Source organism: Chlorocebus sabaeus, chromosome 5, assembly GCF_047675955.1.
Source record: "Chlorocebus sabaeus isolate Y175 chromosome 5, mChlSab1.0.hap1, whole genome shotgun sequence".
NCBI classification, from domain to species: domain Eukaryota; kingdom Metazoa; phylum Chordata; class Mammalia; order Primates; family Cercopithecidae; genus Chlorocebus; species Chlorocebus sabaeus.
The window spans coordinates 81,552,622-81,567,307 of record NC_132908.1 but is presented as its reverse complement, the minus strand read 5'-3'; the positions used below and the strand labels follow the sequence as shown (position 1 = coordinate 81,567,307).

The 14,686-nt window shown below is 54.1% G+C and overlaps 1 pseudogene; it reads right to left on the bottom strand.

Moving 5' to 3' along the window:
* Positions 1-12,563: 12,563 nt before the first annotated feature.
* Positions 12,564-13,805, bottom strand: LOC103233399 (interferon-induced transmembrane protein 2 pseudogene; annotated as a pseudogene).
* Positions 13,806-14,686: the final 881 nt, after the last annotated feature.

Below are 14,686 nucleotides of genomic sequence, written 5' to 3'. Positions count from 1 at the left end.
GCCAGGGGCTGAAGGCCAAGAAAGCAAGTTGAGGTCAACATCGGCAGAGCCGGGGAAAGGAAACAGAGCAAGTGCAGGCCAGGCTGACGGGCCAAGGTCAGCCCCCAGGCTCCAGACCAAGCAGCTCAGGACAGGCCGGAAGCCACGCCAGGCAGGCAGGCCAGAGTCAGCACTGGGATACTGGCTGGCTGTCAGATAGCCTGGCAGCGGGCAGGAGCCACTCCCTAGCCCAGGGGTTCCCAGCAGTGCGCCTGAGGACACAGACAGCCCGCCAGAGCTGTGACCTGGCCATCTCCCACTGAGGACGGGCTGTGGAAGGGGTCAGAGGGCGAGGTGGCCATGACAGAGCAGTCGGGGTGACCTCAGTGCTCGGGAGGCACCATACTCCTGCTTCTCAGCTGTGATGGGCTCTGACTCAAGGCCAGGACTTTGCACAGGACTGGAGGGGCCTCATGACAAGGGCAGCCCAAAATTCCAAGAACCTTCCTGATAAGTCAGGGGCAGCTCAAAGTGGTGGCCTAGACCCTCCAAATATTCATGAGCCCTTCTTCCTTGTGTTTTAGATTGGGTTCCCCAGAAGTAGAGCCTGAAGCAAGGAATTGAGTACAAATAGTTTAAGGGGAAGGAGGTGCTCCCAGGGAACACAGATGAGGGAATGGGGAAGTAAGGCAGGGTGGTGAAGGGTGGGGTGCCTGCTGGGGACCCCAGGCGTGACTAGAACGTGCCTCAGAGTCATCCATGTATGGGGCAGGGAGCTGGCGTTTCTACACCCATTCTTTCTTTTTTTTTTTTGAGATGGGGTCTCACTCTGTCACCCAGGTTGGAGTGCAGTGGTGCAATCTCTGCTTCCTGGACTCAAGCAATTCTTCAGCCTCAGCCTCCCTAGTAGCTGGGACTACAGGTGTGAGCCACCAACACCTAGCTAATTTTTGTATTTTCTGTAGATACAGCATTTCACCATGTTGGTCAGGCTAGTCTCAAACTCCTGAGCTCAAAGTCATTTGCCCCTCTTGGCCTCCTAAAGTGCTGGGATGACCGGCATGAGCCATTGCACCTGGCCATCCACACCTGTTCTTGACCTTCATTGCTGGAGGGCTGCTCTGGGGACATCAGCTCCTCGTAGGGTGACCAGCTGTCCTGGGTTGCCTGGCACTGAGGGGCTGTCTGGGATGTGGGACTTTCAATGCTGAAACCAGGAATGCCCTGGGCAAGATGGCAGTGAGTTAGGCGCCCTCCTCTCTAGCCCTTTTGGCCAGCCCCGTATGAACCCCAAGTTTGCTCCTGCAGTCAGAGAAAGCCCTCAGGACTGCAGGAAAGAAGCCGCTGGCGTGAGCCACGCTGTGTGTTCAGAGGGGCATGGCTGGGGCCTCCAGCTGCATCTGCTAGGCTGGACCAGCTGCTCCCATGAACCTGTGCCTGCCCACTCTCCTGGTGTCCTTCCTGCCGCCTCCCCTCACTCCAGCCAGGATGGTCTGGCCAGCCTCGAGGTTTGGCAAACACCAGGATGCTCTGACCTCAGGGTCCCTGCACTGGCTCTTCCCTCTGCCTGGACATCTCTTCCCTGGACTCATACCTTCACCGATTTCTCTTCTGCTCAATGTAATTGTACCCGTGGGGCCTTCCACCTTCTTCCTTTTCCAGGAAGCCCCCTTCCCCTTTCTCCCCTGGAGCAGATGTGTCCACTGACGCACCATCTGTCTTGTGTGTTTTTTGTCTGTCTCCGGCACTAAGACACAGCCTGCAGGAGGAAAGGTGACTGGTTGTCGCCAGTGGGGTATTCCCAACACAGATCAGTGCCTGGCAAGCAGTAAACATTCAATCACTAAATACATGCATTGAAATCACCTAAAACCAGCACTGTCTAAGCAGAAATCATGGTGTCAAATGATTTTGAGACGAGACTCCATGGCGTTAGCTTCCTCCAAAGGAAGCTAGGGGATTGTCAGTCGTGGATGTAAGGCAGCAAGCCTGGGTTCCTGCAGCTCCCTGCAGCCACCACCTCTGCTGCCTCAGGCCCTGCCAGCCTCCAGTATTCCCCAAAGTGAACATTAGCTGGGACGAGGACTTGCTGACTTCTCTACTTTAGCAAATTAATCTTATGCAGAACCCTGTCGAATAAAACAAAAAATGTGACACTGCCTTCATTAGAGCAGGGATGGGGAATCTGGACCTGCCTGTTCCCCACCTCCCTCATGGGGGCCTGAATAGCCCTAGGGATTTGGGGTACAGCTGGAAGTCCAGAACTGGGGGTGAAAGGAATGGGAGGGGATAGGGATGATGCGAAACTCTGCAGGGCTGAGCCTGGAGCTTCTCCAGCGGCAACGTGCAGGCCCACTGGTTGGGGGCTCACTACAATTCGAAGGTCGGTTTGAGCTGGAACCAGAGCATCAGCATTTCTAACCAGCTCCCAGGGGTCCCAAAGCTGATGCTGCAGGTCCGTGGCCAGGGCTGTGGGCAAGTCTCCCTCTCTGCCTGAGTCACAAGGAATTTGATCATCTTGCCTGCACTTTCCACAAGCTCAGCAGTGTTGAGGAGCAGGAGAGAAGAGGCAGAGGCCCTGGGAGGTCACCAGAGGCACATCTCAGACACAGAAGCCCAAGGGTCTGAGCTAGTCACCGTGTAAGCTGTGGTGAAAAAGAGGCCCTGTAGTACACGATCCTAAACAAGATAGATGCTTGCTTCTCTCTGATAGCACAGAGGGAGGTGGCCCGGGGCTGGGAGGTCAGCTCTGCTAGCTTCAACATGTGGGGTTTGCTTTGTTGTTATTTTTAATTTTTAAGAATTTCTCCCATGTCAGAATCTAAGGGCTCATCACATGGTTTTTAACCTCTGGATCCAAAGTGGTTGCTTCAGCTCTTGCCATCATGTCTACATCCCAGATGGTGGGAAGGAAGGAAAGGCAACTGGACCTCATGCCATTCTTTATAAGGGCCTAATGTAGAAGTGGAGCAGACTGCTTGTGCTCAAACTCACCTGGCCAAACCACAGGCACATGGCCATCCCTTGCTGCAAAGGAGGCTGGGAAATGTAGTTTTAGCCAAGTTGTCTTCCACCCAATGAAAGGTGAGCTATTCTATCACCAAAGGGAGAAGAGGGGAATGGATATTGGTGACAACTATGGGAAGAGAAGTTGTTATTATACTAAAACCCTAAAGTTGAAGTCATGTGAATAGAATTCCAATGCATTTATTAGATGGAGGCTGCTTGCACCAACTGTGCAGGCACAGATGGTGGCGTGTGTGGTCATTGGCATAATGGCCCCAAAGATGTCCATGTTCTAATCCCCAGACCAGTGGATATGTGACCTTATGTGACAAAAGGGACTCAGCAAATATGATGAAGTTGAGGACCTTTGGATGGGGAGGTTTTCCTGAATTAGCTGGGCGAGCCCAATGTCATCACAGGAGCCCTTTCTAAGAGGGAGGTGAGGGGGTCAGAGTCAGAGGGGAGATGAGACAACAGAATTCGATGTTGGAGTGATGCATTTTGAAGACAGAGGAAGGGGATCAGGGGCCAAGGGATGCGGGTGACCTCTAGGAAGCTGGAAAAGGCAAGCAAGGGATGAATCTCCCTGACTCAGCACAGCCATGCCCATGCCCACACCATGTCCTTGCCACACCTACTCACCAATGCCCACACCCACACCCACGCCCACACCCACACCCACTTATCCACACCCACTCACACCCATTCACCTACACCCATTCACCTACACCCACACCCACCCACACCCACTCACCCAGACTTACACCCACTCACCCACACCCATTCACCCACCCACACCCACTCACCCACACCCACCCACACCCACCCACACCCACTCACCCAGACCCATACCCACAGCCACTCACCCACACCCACCCACACCCACTCACACCCACACCCACTCACCCAGACCCATACCCACAGCCACTCACCCACACCCACCCACACCCACTCACACCCACACCCACTCAACCACACCCACACCCACTCACACCCACTCACCCCTCCCACACCCACTCACACACATTCACCTACACCCATTCACCTACACCCACCCACACCCACTTACCCAGACTTACACCCACTCACCCACACCCATTCACCCACCCACACCCACTCACCCACACCCACCCACACCCACCCACACCCACTCACCCAGACCCATACCCACAGCCACTCACCCACACCCACCCACACCCACTCACACCCACACCCACTCAACCACACCCACACCCACTCACACCCACACCCACTCACCCCTCCCACACCCACTCACACACATTCACCTACACCCATTCACCTACACCCACCCACACCCACTTACCCAGACTTACACCCACTCACCCACACCCACCCACACGCACCCACCCAGACCCACACCCACACCCATTTACCCACACCCATTCACCCAGACCTACACCCACCCACACCCACACCCACTCACCAAGACCTACACCCACTCACCCACACCTGCTCACCCACACCCACACCACTCAGCCATCCCCATTCACCCACACCCACCCACTCACCCACACTCACAGCCACTCATCCACACCCACACCCATTTATCCACACGCACACTGACACCCACACCAACACCCACCACACCCACTCATCCACACCCACACCCATTTATCCACACGCACACCGACACGCACACCGACACCCACCCACACCCACTCACCCACACCCACTCACCCACACTCACAGCCACTCATCCACACCCACACCCACTCACCCACACCCACACCCACTCACCCACACCCACACCCACTCACCCACACCCACACCCACTCACCCACACCCACACTCACAGCCACTCATCCACACCCACACTCACACCCACTCATCCACACCCACACTCGCAGCCACTCAGGCTGGCACCACGCAGACGTGCCATTTCCCTAACACTCCATCTTTGATGTAGGAGGAAAGCAGAGTGCCCCCAGAAAACCCACGCAGACATGGGAGAGAGGGCAGATGCCACACACACAGGGGCCCCAGGCGGGAAGCGATGTCCCCCCATTAACGTTGAACTGAAATCACACTGAATGGCGTGCCCCGGGGCCTTCTATGTGCTTAGGCTGGTTTCAGCCACTGCATTTGCAGCCGTTGGCTGGGGTGGCCTAGGAATGAACCCGCGTGCCGGGGAACACACGCCCCCGCTTAACCCCAAGCCTCCTTCTGGCTTGAGAGTGTGGGGACGGCAGCCTGGGCTCTCCGCGACTCCTCTGAGTCCTGATCTGCGTGTGGGGGCTGCACCCTGACTTAGACCTTGGTGTCTTTCCCCGCTTTGGGGGCCTTCCACCAGGCCCTCCTACCATCCGCTGAGGACAGCAACGTGCAACCCGGCTAGTTTCCAGGGCCCACGGGTTCAGCACGTTGTAGCCCCCCAAAGAAACAGCCCAGCAGCCAGCACTTGAAGAAAGAGTTTCAATCTCTGCTTTGCAACTGCCAAGGGACTTTCAAAGAACACCCAAGTGAGACCAACCTCCCGCCATGACGACAGCTCCTGCCCTCTGATGGGACCGTGTCAGAGTCACTCAGGCACACTGACTGCCCCCACCCCTAAAACCTCTCACATGGCCCCAAATCACTCAGATTGGAGGCTCACCTGGCCTTTCTCCCCTTCCTCCTCTCTATGCCCCTCCCCGTGCTGGGCACCCCCCCACCCTCCGTCCTGCTGGCCGCTGGGGGTCCCACCCTCGCTCATGGCCGCAGGATCTGGTGGCATCACATCCATCCACTTCTCCTGCTCCTCCCCTCACCGAGGGTTCCCCCATAACCCCCTACTCTGGCAATGTAGTTTTTTCTCAGTCTGCCTCTCCCTGGAGGATTTCTGGTGAATGTTACCAATAAGCAAGCTTTTTAAAAATAAGTGACATTCATCGCGGACTACTTATGTGTCTGGCACTGTGCCCAACATTTCCTAGACTGCACAACCTCCTTTAAACATACTGATTGCCCTTCCAAACAAGGATAATTATTAGGCAGCCTTTTCTCCATTTTGTAGATAAGGAAACGGGCTGGAGAGGTTCCCAAGGTCTCTCAAGGTCACAGTGCTGGGAGCCAGAGGGGCCGGGTGCAGACCCAGGTCTGGCTTGGCATCGAAGGCCCTGGGCCGCTGTATTTTCTGTTTCTGGACTGTTGCAGGAACTGGCTGCAAAGAACCATCCCTTCTCACTGGCCTGAACAGCTTGTCCACATTTTCCAGAAGAGTGGCCCTCAGGGTCCCTAGGGCCACTTCCCTGTTTTACTGACAAGGAAGATAAACTGAGCCGGTGCTGTGGGTCTGAGGCCGGGCCAGGGAGGCAGAGCGGTTCTGGCTCTGGCCGGATCCCCGGCCCGGGACCAGGACTGAGTCAGCGAAGGCACAGCCCCACCCTTGGGATGGGTCAAGGCAGGCCCAGAGAAATGAGACCGCTCCCCCTGGCTGGGCTGGGAGGCTTTGTTTAAAGGGTGTCCTTTCAAAGGACTGTTCTGAGTAGCAGGCCATGCAGGGGCTGTGGACAGCACCACATTTAACCCCTGGCCAGCGCCCCTCTTCCCCCATCTTGAAACCCCATGAAGCTGAAGGGGAGAAGGCTGGCCTGGAGTCCAGGGCTCCGAGTCTCTGTTTCTCACCTGTAAAATGCAGCAACAGCCTGGCTGCCCGCCTCCAGGTGCTGTGAGGACCAAATGAGATAATGGAAGGAAAAGTGCTTTGGAAACTCACTCACTCCATGAAGCGTCTTCGTGAAGAGCTGCGATGGGGCAGGCCAGGGAGGGGGTGTGCAGAGGCCTCGGTCGGGAGCGCAGAGTCGTGCCCAGATGAGCCTGGGAGCCCCAGAGTGCTGGGCAGTTCTGGGGCACAGGAGGGAGCTGCAGCTAGAACGGTGGAGGGCAGTGAGCTGGAGGAGTTGCCGTCCCAGAGGCCAGAGCCAGCAGGAATGCCAGTGTGCCCCGGCCTGGCCTCGTATTCAGGCCCCGGCATGCTTTAGCTCACAAGCTCTTGCAAACAGGGGGCTGAGGCTCTGGAGAGCGCACTTGTCCAAGGCCACACGGCCGGGGCCTCGTGGAGCTGGGTTTGATGGCCTGAGCGGAGGCCCAGAGGTGCCTGGGAGTGGGAGGAGGGGCAGGGCGTGCAGGTGGCCAGGGGTCAAGGCGGGGAACCCAAAGGCCACCCTCAGAGCCTGAAGGCCAATGGGATGGCGAGGGCACCCTGTGGGAGGGTCTGAGTGAGGGAGGGGACAGAAGACACAGGGTCCTTGTGCCAGGAGCCCCATCCGTTCTCTCGGTGACTCTGCCAGGGCTGGGCTGGGGACTCTTCCCTCTGATCACTGAAGGGTGACACTTCACTTTTCGGGACACTGCCTGGGCCTTTGTCTTCTGGACAAACAGTTGGAATAGGGCGAGAACATATCCTCTTGGAGATAAGGCCGGGGCAGGCTCAAGGCCAGACCTCCCCGGAGCTGGCTTCATGGATGGCTGCGGGCTCCCAGCCTGACGCTCTGGGCCTGGAGACGCTGGAGTTTTTCTGGTGATAAGTTAGCCTCGAACCCCTGAGGAACTCAGGGGGCTTAGCCCACTTCAAGGATTATATGGAGTTTACAGTCAAATCTGACGAGAAAGTCTGTGGTCTTTAAACAAATGCAATACTCAGTGCGCTGCTTTGCTTTGGTGTGTTATGAAGGCCCGGCCGCTTGAAGGAGGGCTCGTGACAGAGCCTCTAACTTGGATGTGGAATTGAGCTCAAGCACCTGTTTTTTTTTGTTGTTGTTCTTTTCTTTCTTCTCCCTTTCTTTGTTTTGAGACAGGGTCTTGCTGTCTTGCTGCACTGCTGTGGTGTGATCCTGGCTCACGGCAGCCTCAAATTCCTGGGCTCAATGCCTCAGCCTCCTGAGTAGCTGGGATTACAGGCTCACGCCACCATGCCCGGCTGATTTTTAAAATTTTTTTAATAAAGATAAGGGTCTCCCTGTGTTGCACAGACTGGTCTCGAACTCCTGGCCTCGAGCAATTTGTCTGTCTCAGCCTCCCTCTCAAAGCACCGAGATTACAAGCGTGAGCCACCGCACGTGACCTCGGGCACCTTTTCTAAACTCTTTTGCTTAGGGATCAGTTAAAAATTAAAATGGTCATGGGGCGCACCTGTTCACTCTCATTAACAATTAAAATAGCTGTAGAGAATCTTACGGAAGAAGCATGGATTTTTTTTAACAGCTTTTTTTTTGAGTTGTAATTCACATAGACACAATTCACCTGTTAAAAGCCCACAGTTCAGTAGTTTTTAGTGTATCCACAGAGGTGTGCAGCCATCACTACAATCCTCTTTAGAATATTTTATTTCACCCCCCAAAAAATCCCTGTACTTTAGCCATCATCCCCAATTCCCCAACTTCCTCCAGCCCCTGCTAACCATGAATCCACTTTCAGTCTCTCTGGATTTGCCTGTTCTGGACATTTCCTATAAATGGCATCATGCAGTCTGTGGTTCTTTGTGTCTGGCTTCTTTCACTCAGCACCACATCTTCAAAGTCATGAACGTTGTCGCACGTACCTGAACACCATTCCTTTTTCATGGCTGAATAATGTTCCATTGAGTGAATGGAGCACATTTTGTTTGTCCATCAGCAGCTGATGGACATGTGGGCTGCTTCCACTGTGTTTTGGCTACTGTGAATAGTGCTGCCAAGAGCGCTCTTGCACATGTTTTTGTGTGAACGTGTTTTCATTTCTCTTGGGTGTAAACTCACAAGTGGAATGGCTGGGTCCCATGGAAACGCTATGTTTAACCTTTGGAGGAATAGCCAGATTGAGAACACATAGATTTTTACAACTTACGTGACCTATTTACTAAGAAAACTCGCTGATACTGGTGAATGTTTACTACGGGCAGGGTGTCCCATGAGTGATCTTATTTTGTCCTCACAACAAGCTTATTTGGTCGGTTCTTTTACTGTCCCCAGTGGACAGGGCGGGAAAGCTGGGGATCAGAGAAGTTGTGACACCTGAGTAGATTCAAATCCCAACTTGTACGAATCAGGGATTCGAATCCAGGCTGTGGGGTCCCCTCCCTTCTTATGCTTCCTGATGAGTGGCCTCTACTTAAGTGCCCAGTCTGCGGAGGACTGGGGCTCCATTTCAGCCACAGAAGTGCTCATTTTGGAGAACTGGCAACCCCAAGGGTACGTTTAACTCTTCCTTCTGGATCCAATGGGAGCTGGGTCATGGGCGCTGCGTGTCGAGGCCATCACCATGCTCAGCTCATTCATTCCATCAGGACATATGATCCACCTACTGCCGCCAGCACAGGCCAGGCCTGCAGAGTCCAGTGCCCTTGTTCCCGGTCAGCCTCCGCATAGTGCAGGCACTGCCACCACACCATGTTGTCCTTCCTGATGGCAACACTGGCTGTGCAAATGAAAGCAGCATTCCTATTTGGCCGGATTCATTGGTTCTCATGTTTCAGCTGCCTCAGAATTTCCTAGAGGGCGTCTTCAAACCCACATTGCAGGCCCATTCCCTGAGAGTCTGCTTCTGTCGGTCTGGGGTGGGGCCCGAGAATCAGCATTTACAACAAGCTCCCACGTGAGGCTGCTGCTTCTGGCCCAGGGACCCCACTTTAAGGCATTAAGAAGTCCCGGGGATGGGGGCTGGGCCCCTGGGATGGGGGCTGGACCCTTTTTCTTGGATAACAGGTCAAGGGCTTCAGTCACTACTTGGGCTAAATGGCCTCTAAGAAATGGGGTTCCTGCTTCCCTGCAGGCCTCTCTGGATCCCTGGGGTGCGCGGACGGAGCATATATCGGACTGGAAGGAAGAGAGGCTGCCTAGATGGGCCGGGGTTAGAGGCAGCCATTCTCTCCCCCTCTGGGGAGTGGTAGAAATTGGTCCCTGGTGCTCTGCTGCCCCCTGGTGGTGGGCAATTCTGCACTGCCCCCTTTGAGGGGCGTGAGACCATTGAGCGCTGCCTGAAGCCGGGCGCCAAGCTGGACCCCACTGCCAGGGTCCTCATACTTGCTCTCTCTTGGGAACTGATCTGCTGTCAGTCACATGCACTTTAGTGAGAATAAGTCCAAGTCCTTGATTCTTGTCTCCTGGGGGCGATTTACACTTAAATCCCGTGGCTCGTTGCTAAAGAACAGGAAGGCTCTGCCCGAGACTTGAAGCTTCATGCACCAGGGAAGGAAGGGGAGGGTCCTCCCAAGAGTCTTGCTGAACAGCTGTGTACTCTGACCCCTGAACCTGGGAGGACCTGGCCGTGGGCCTGCTTCCCAGTCAAAGTCTCCTCCACCTCGAGGGGAGCGGCCGTGCCGTTTGCATGCTGCCTTAGAAGACACCATCTGCAGAACTCCAGCACTTACCACGTGCTGAGCGTCTTTACTGTAGCCTCCTGCATGTGCACAGTGGCCCTCCAAAGTCATCATTATTTTACATGCCAGGCAATGGGAGCCCAGACAGGCTAAGAGGCATCAGTCACGGCGTGGAGATGGCCATTGGCCAGTGGGCTCTATGGACCTGGGCCTCAGAGAGGCAAGAGCTGAAGATGTGGCGTGGGGATGGGCGGGGGCACACATGCAGATGACGTGTAAGGCAAGGGATGGGATGACTGCAGGGGAGAGGGAGCTGGGGGAGAAGGGAAGAGGCCTAGGTCGACCCCAAAGAATTATGATTGGGACCTCATCTGGGAAAAGGGTCTTTGCAGGTGTGATGAAGTTAAGGATTTTGAGATGGGATCATTCTTGATTAGGGTGGCCCCACATTCTGTGACAGGTGTCCTTATAGAAAACAAGGGGAGAAAGAAAGCCTTGTGAAGGTGAGGTGGAGACTTGGGTGTCCTGGGATATGTCAGTATCTATCATCCATCATCTGTCTATAGGTAAGTAGTCAGGCTGTAGCTACGGACAACCATATATAGATATAAAATATTCTCCATTGCATATAGATCCTATGTCCTATAAAATGAGAGCGAGCCGTCTGTGTCAGTGTTTCTTGAAGGATGGCCTGAGGAACTCCTGCGTCAAAGTTGCCTGGGACTTTGTAAAACTAAAGACTCCCGGGCCAGCTTTCAGACCTATGGGATTAGACTGTGGGTGGGGCCCAGGAATGGGCACTTTAGACACGTTTTCTGGGTGTTTCTGATGCCCCTCGTGGTTCCCTGATATGGTGAGGATGGCTTAGGAGCAGGTGGGGGGAGTTTGTCAACCAGAAGGGACCAGGAATGTGTCTGAGCAGAAAGGCAGGGACAGGGTGGCCTGTTCTGGTTAAGGGGGAGATTGCTGGCGCACCTCCCTCTGGGGCTGATGGACAGCTGGTGTGTGCTGGGGCCCCAGATATTTGGGGTCATGGGGACCCTGCTCCATCCTTGCCGGCACTGGGGCCCCCACCGCCCTCTGGGCCCAGCTGCTGTTGGAGAGGGGCCAGGAGTACACACAGGCCGTTGTTAGCCCATCTCACACTTGGCGTGCCTGGCCTTCCTGACGTTTAGACAGCTGCTTTGTGTCTGGCTGCTCTGGGAATTCCAGGACCCGGGAAGTGGCCGGAGCTGACATCCCCGGAGCAGCTGGTGGGGTGGGCCGTGTGGCCATCTGGAAGTTTCCGGGCCTCAGGGAACACTTATGTAACTGGTTTAGAGGGGAGGTTTGGACAATGGATTCGCTGAGGGGCCAAGAACAAACTGAGCCTTTCTCAGGGCGGGCAGGTCCTCTCCGCCAACAGGCATCTTATCTTATCCACTCCCCAAGGCCCCTCTCAGCCCCAGAGGATCCCTACTGTCAAAGCCAGAAGAGCAGGCAATGGGACTGAAGCTCTCCGAGGGCAAGGACTTGTCTGTTTTGCCTCGTCACCCTCTGTGCTTAGCACAGCGCTTGGCCCGTGCTGAGTGCTGAGTGAGGGTTGAATGAACATATGCGCTCGTGTGCGTGATGGAGTTTCCTCCAGGGAGGAAGGATTGGCCCAGAGCAGTGGCTCACAAAGCAGGATTCCCGGGCCAGCCCAATCGGCATCCCCTGGGAGCCTGTTAGAATGCAGGTTCTCAGGCCCCGCCCCAGAACTCCTGAGTCAGATGCTCTGGGGCTGGGGCTGGGCCTGGCGATCTGTATTTTGACGAGCCCGTTAAGGGATTTAGTTCCAGGCCGGTGCAGGAGAACCCCTGGTGTAGGGCAGCAAGAGGCAGATTCCAATACCAAGTGATCCCCAACAAAATCCAACAGCTACCACTCATGGCACTATCACTACTACTGCCCCCACTACTGTGGCTACTATCACTACTGCCATTGTTATCACTACTACTACTGTTATCACTGCTACTACTTCTACTAGTACTGTTGGTTTAGTTGAGGCAGAAGAGCTGGGTCCTCCACGTATGGGCACTCAGACTGTAGCTGAGTCCCCAAAGGTGCGGCACAGACGCTGAGATGTTTCCAGGGACTTGTGGGCAGCTGCAGGAGAACCACCGGTTTGGATGAAAGGGCACACGGGGCCTCTGAAGTGACACAGATTTGGATTCAAGTCCTGGTCCTGCCTCTTTATTTATTTATTTTTGAGACTAGGTTTCATTCTGTCACCCAGGCCAGAGTGCAGTGGTGCGATCTTGGCTCACTGCAGCCTCGATTTCCTGGGCCCAAGTGATCCTCCCAACTCAGCCTCCCAAGTGGCTGACACCACAGGTGCACGTCACCACACCTGGTTAATTTTTGTATTCTTTGGAAAGACAGGGTTTTGCCATGTTGCCCAGGCTGCTCTCCAACTCCTGGACTCAAGCGATGCTCTGGCCTTGGCCTTCCAAAGTGCTGGGATTATAAGAGTGAGCCACTGTGCCTGGTGGCCCTGTCTTTTAATAGTGGGGAGACCTTGGGCAAATCACATAAAAGCCCTGTGCCTCAGTTTCTTTATCTGTGAACTGAGGTGGTAACATATTGCCTTCCTCACAGGTGTCTTGGAGATTAAATGCGTTTGTCTCTGAACGTGCTTACAAGGGTGTTTGGGATGCAGAGGACACTAAATGATAGCTGCTGCCATTGCTAGTGTTAGTATTATGATGACCATTATTTAGTTATTTTTCCAGGAACACGTGGACTTTATTGAATGCCATTGTAGAAAAGCATGTGAGGATAAAGGGCTGATACAGGACTTGGCTCTGGGAGCAGGGGAAGGAATGGAAGGTGGAATATGTGGGAGACAGGGAGTGGGCAGAGCTTCTGACCTGGATGGTGCCTCCTGATCTTTCAGTAGACTTGGAAGATCAACACTGGGATGACGATGAGCAGAATGGTCACGAGGATGCCTACCATCAGGACCCGGTGTTCAGGCACTTGGCGGTGGAGGCACAGGCCGGGGCCCTGGTCAGGTCGCCAACCATCTTCCTGTCCCTAGACTTCACGGAGGAGGCCAATGCTATGAAGCCCAGGCAGCAGGAGTTCATGAAGAGGGTGTTAAACAGGGACCAGACGACATGGTTGGACACAGAAGTCTCGCAGCAGATGTAGATCATGGTGGACATCAGGGGAGCAGGGTTGTGGGATGCCCCCAGCACAGCCACCTCTTGCTCCTCCTTGAGCATCTCATAGTTAGTGGAGCAGCCGGTGTTGGCGGGAGTGAAGGTCTGGACAGCGGCTCATGGTGTCCCGTGAAGACCAGCTGTGCTCAGGTTGTTGGGATGGTTCTCCTCTGATGACCATTATTATCACCACTGCTGTTCCTACTATTATTACCAGTTCCATTATTACTGTTACTAATACTATTATTAATATTACTATTATTACTAGGAGTATTACCACTAATAGCAGTATTACTAGTACAACCACCCCTTACTGCTATTACTGTTACTGCTGCTATCATTACTACTGTTACTATTGTTAGTATTGTTACTACTACTTCTACTATTACTATTTGTTTAGTCAAGGCAGAAGAGCTTGACCCTCCATGCATGCACAGCCACCTCCCATGCCTAATGACTTAGCTCTGGGCTCTGGGAGCAAGAACCCAACGAATGCCCTACACTTGGTGGCTGAGTCTCAGCCTGGTTCAGTTGGAGGACTCAGAGGCAGGGGTGGTGCCCTAGAAAGACGCAGCTGGCAGCTGGCGGGGCAGAGGCAGAGCTTTTGCTGCTCCCTGCCTCCCCACCCCCAGCCCCCCGCCCCCTGCTTGGGGAGCAGCTCGGTTTATCTCCCCTGGAATGCATCTGTGTTCTTCCTGATGGCTCCTGGGTGTCAGGGAAGCCCCACACCATTTCCAGCTTCTCATGCTCCCAGTTTAAAAGGACCCCAGCCAACCATTCTTCCCAAGCAAGCAGACGCAGCCAACCATTCTTCCCAAGCAAGCAGACGGGATTTATGGTGGCGGTTTCTTCAAAGTGGTTCTTCTCTACCCAAATCCAGAAGTGAAACAAAACAGAACACCCCCTTTACCCTTTCGAAGCCAGGGAAGGGAGCTCCTCTTACTTTTTAAAAGGCCCAAAAGTTGCAAGCAAATGTCAACTTCATCCTGTGGTTTGATTTAAATGTTTCTTTGGGAGAAAGAGAGAAAATATTATATTGAACTTAAAAAACGAAAAAACTTACAATGAACTGTTATAATTCAGAACATGATGCACAAACCCAGATTTAATAAATGGAGCAACAAAACAAAACAATACAACAACAACAAAAAAACCTCTTCTGAGAGGCTCCTCGTGTGAGGCTGTGCCTGTCTGGCAAATCATCTTGGAAATGGGCGAGGTT